The sequence below is a fragment of the Theropithecus gelada genome, chromosome 2, assembly GCF_003255815.1.
Source record: "Theropithecus gelada isolate Dixy chromosome 2, Tgel_1.0, whole genome shotgun sequence".
In the NCBI taxonomy this organism is placed as follows: Eukaryota; Metazoa; Chordata; class Mammalia; order Primates; family Cercopithecidae; genus Theropithecus; species Theropithecus gelada.
In genome coordinates, this window is record NC_037669.1 from 101,903,046 (window position 1) to 101,907,892 (window position 4,847).

Below are 4,847 nucleotides of genomic sequence, written 5' to 3' on the forward strand. Positions count from 1 at the left end.
GCGAGGTGGCTCACACCTGTAATTCCAGCACTTCTAGAGGCCCAGAAGGCACTTGAGGTCAGCAGTTCGAGACCAGCCTAACTAACACGGCGAAAACCTCTCTCTACTAAATAATACAAAAATTAGCTGAGCATGGTGACACACACCTGTAATTCCAACTACTCGGTAGGAGGCTGAGACAGGAGAATCGCTTGACCCCAGGAGGGCGGCGGAGGTTACAGTGAGCTGAGATTGCACCACTGCACTCCATCCTGGGTGACAGAGTGAGACTATCTCAAAAAAAAAAAAAAAAGTTTACAAATAAATGTATATTGTTCTGATTGACACTGATATATGGTCAACTACCCCTGGTCATCAGAGCACCAGGAACACCTCAGGGACCACACTTTGGAGGCACTGCCCAGAAAGATTTCTGGGTCTTTAAAAGTCCCTTCCAGTTCTGGGAAATCCTATGTGAAAAATGATGGCCCCTGCTTGATGCAACCCCTACAGGTGACCTATTATCTAAGCCCTTTAACACAGAATTGAATACTATGCAGCTGTGTGCCAAGCAAGAAGCAGTGTTGTATGGTACACCCTAGCTGTGTATAAGGTATCTGGTAATACCACAGGAGGCCACAGTGATAGACTGTGATAACGGAAGTAAGTCCATATCCAGTTTAAGTGTCTTTTCTAGGGAGTATAAATTGTTATCTCCATTCCAATATGAACTGAAAGGTATCAACTTATCCATGTGCCAAAAATTAGATTGGCTGGTTCCTCTCTTCTACTCCATACCAGGTCAGGTATCATCATAAGGGCTCAGAGTGGTCCAAGCTGCCCAAATATCTGTGTCTTCCGCTCTGACCTGCCTGGGAACTCCAAATTTATATCCAACTGCTTACTTGACAACTGTAGTTGGTAACCTATCAGGCATCTCAAGTTTGACCTAGCCAAAGCAGAAATCCTCGTTTTCCCCATAAATCTCCTCCCCCGTTTTCCCTGTCTGAATCAATGGCATAAGCAACTACACCATTGCTCAAATCAGAACCTTATGAGTCCTACTGAAACCAGCCAAAGAGTCCCACAGACAGTTGTTTTTGTTTTTGTTTTTGCTTTTGAGACGGAGATTCACTCTTATTGCCCTCACTGGAGTGCTGTGGCACGATCTCGGCTCACTGCAGCCTCCACCTCCTGGGTTCAAGTGATTCTCCTGCCTCAGCCTCCCAAGTAGCAGGGATCCCAGGCACACCACCATGCCCAGCTAAGTTTTGTATTTTTAGTAGAGGTGGGGTTTCATCATGTTGGCCAGGCTGGTCTTGAACTCCCAATTTCAGGTGATCTGCTTGCCTAGGCCTCCCAATGTGCTGGGATTATAGAAATTGACCCTTTTGCTGTTAAAGCTTGAAACTTACTTGTTTTATCCGAGTTCCTTCCTCAGGAAAGGACCTTCAGGCCTCTCACAAAAAGTATCAAAGAACTGAAGCCACAAAAAGTATCAAAAAACCTGAAACCAGATCACTGCACTAGATGGTGGGCCCCTCAGTCACCATGATTGCTTCCTTGCCCCTCCCATGTTCCTGTTTTCTTACATATCGTTACATTTCTTTCCTGCTGTATAAACCCTTGGTTTTGGTCAGTCAAGGAGATGAATTTGGGACTGCACTCCCAACTCCTCGGCTGCAGCACCTGATTAAAGCCTTCTTCCTTGGCAATACTTGTCATCTCAGTGATTGGCTTTCTATGCACTGAGCAGCAGGACTTAGACCAAACCCCTGATGTTTCGATAACAATACTTGATTCCTCCCATATACAGTCCATCAGCAAAATGGCCTCAAAAGCGTTTCCATCACCCGACTACTTTTTTCCATGTACACTACTGCAACATTGTCACTGTTGCAAAAGCAGTGAACTAGAAGGGATCTTAACTGGTCCTCTGAATTCATTCTTGCCTAAAATAAATCTTCCATATAGTAACCGAAGTGGATTCCCTGCCACCATTTTGATCATGAGCTCATCAAGCAAATACTAGGCTGGTTGAGAAAGGTGATAATGGATATTTGAAAAAGGAGTTCTTTTTGGGTTTTCTGTTCTTTTGAATGACTACAGGATTGCTAAATACCACATTTGATGTCAGACATGGGGTGACTGAAAACTGAAAGGCAAAAAAATCCAAAACCCCAAATGTCTGCTGTAGAATTTATGTCAATGAGTTCTGCCATTAAGGCATTCAGTGTGTTAGGACCACTCTTCCCTGGCTTACCCACTCTTCAACAATCAAGACCAGAAACCAAGGAAATGAGAAGAATCACTTGAACATGACATTCTTTAGTATCAAGCTCATGAAAGAAGATGGAAAACTATAGAATTGTAATAAGACTTAGTATCTATACAATTATAATGAATTATATTAAGGGATTAAATACATTTGTTTAGCAAGATAAACTTTGAAAGTAACCACAATTTTTATAATGTTATTTGGGGATTTCTTCATTTGAGAAAATATAAGTGGCCTCACCCTCTCTCAGCTTCTGAGAAGTCCTGGTTAGACATACCCTGTAGAGGGTAATTTAGGCATAGCAATATGAAATTAGACAATTTTATGAGAGTACCATTCACAGTGTATAATTGTGGGGGGAGAGGTGGGCAGTGCATGCTTTCTTTGATAGTACAATTCCCCCAAGACTTAATAAGCTGTTATTTCCTAGACGTAGTTCTCAAAGTGCTTTATTTCTTTGCCTTATTTATTTTCTTCCGGGACCTTGTACTTTTCCCTGCCTCCTTCTCTTAACTTAATGGTAGTTACTTGAGGTCAACTAAATGAATTGGCCTGGGTAGAAAGCTAACACTATCTCTCAAGAGAGATTAGATTATGCTGTGCTAATGGAAAAATCCCAAAACCTTAATGACTTAAAAGAACAAAATTTATATCTTTCTAGTGATACATGTTCGTTAGAGGTCAACAAACAAGCTCTACTCATTATAGTGACTCAGGGACACAGACTAAGAGAGCTACCTTTTGATATATGCTTCTACTATTGGAGAGACAAGGGAAAGAGAGCATGTTAAATGCTGGCTCTTAAAACTTCTACCAGACTGGGAAGATGATGGTTAGGTTGTTGGTTGCATTGTTTTTCAATCTTTCAAAATCTTCACATGAAAACACAGAATAAGCTGGGCATGGTGGCCTATGCCTGTAATCCCAGCACATTGGGAGGCTGAGGCAGGAGCATCACTTGAGCCCAGGCATTCAAGCCTAGTCTGAGTGACATAGTGAGACCCCCATTTGTTAAAAATAAATAAAAGTAAGGCTGGGCATGGTGGCTCATGCCTGTAATCCCAGCACTTTGGGAGGCCAAGGTGGGCAGATCACGAGGTCAAGAGATGGAGACCATTCTGACCAACGTGGTGAAACCCCATCTCTACTAAAAATACAAAAATTAGCTGAGCATGGTGGCACATACCTGTACTCCCAGCTACTCAGGAGGCTGAGGCAGGAGAATCGCATGAACCCAGGAGGTGGAGGTTGCAGCGAGCCGAAATCGTGCCACTGCACTCCAGCCTGGTGACAGAGCGAGACTCGGATGTCTCAAAAAATAATAATAATAATAAATTAATTTAAATAAATAAAAATAAAAAACACAGAGCAACTGTATGGAAAAAACCAGACCATCCAAGTGCACTCACCAAAAAACTAGGTGACAAGATTTCCCTCAAAACATCAAAATACAAGCAAATGGAGACAAACTACTAACAGCAACAAAAGCTGTGTGGGCCAGCCTCTGCGCAAGAGGGAGCAGGATATAACAGGGTATATGACATACCTGAGAACCTCCAAGAATTCCCACAGGATGGGGAAATGTTTAGCTCCACCCAGCAAAACTGGAGTCTTCATGGAAAACTCAGAACATTCAGTAGAGACCTAGACAGTCACTCCATAGTAGTGGAGCTAAACCAGCCCTAGATAATAAAGGCTATTGTAAACCACAATACTAAGCTAAAGGAACAAGCCTTGACATGATCAACCTGATCTATAAGTTAATTTACCCACCAGAGAAACCATCACTTTTTAAAGAAATTCTATCAATCTGGCATTCAGTAAAAAAATATTTTCAATGCCCAACAGCTAATAAAAGAATTACTAAGCATAGGAAGAAGCAGGAAAATCATTCAATAGAAACAGATACAGAAGTGACAGAGATAATGGAATTATCAGGCAAGAATTTTACTTTGATTTGATTTTTACAGGTATTTTTGTACAAATTCATGGAGGACATGAGAAATTTTGTTGCATGTATATAATGTGTATTGTTCAAGTAATGGCATTTACGTATCCATCACCCAAGATCAATACATTTTTGTTAAATATGGTCGCCCTACTCCGCTATCAGATATTGAGTTTATTCTCTCTGTATGTTTATAGCTTTTAACCCAGTTCTCTTCACCCACCCACCCCAGCTCCCTACTCACCCTTCCCAGTCTCTGTTATCCATCTCTCTACCACCATAAAATCAAATATTTTAGTTTCCACATATAAGTAAGAATATATATTTGTCTCGTTGTGCCTGGCTTAGTTCACTCAAGATATATCCAGATCCATCCACGATGCTGCCAATGACAGGATTTCATTTTTTTTTTAATTAAAATTTATGAGACAAGGTCTCACTATGTTGCCCAGGCTAGTCTCAAACTTGTGGGCTCAAGCAATCCTCCCTCCTCAGCCTCTCGAAGTGCTAGGATTACAGTCATGAGCCACCATGGCTGGCCAATTTCATTCTTTTTAATGGTCGAATAGTATTTCATTGTGTATGTATACTACAGTTTCTGTATCTATTCATCTGTTAATGAGTGCTTAGGTTGATTCTTTA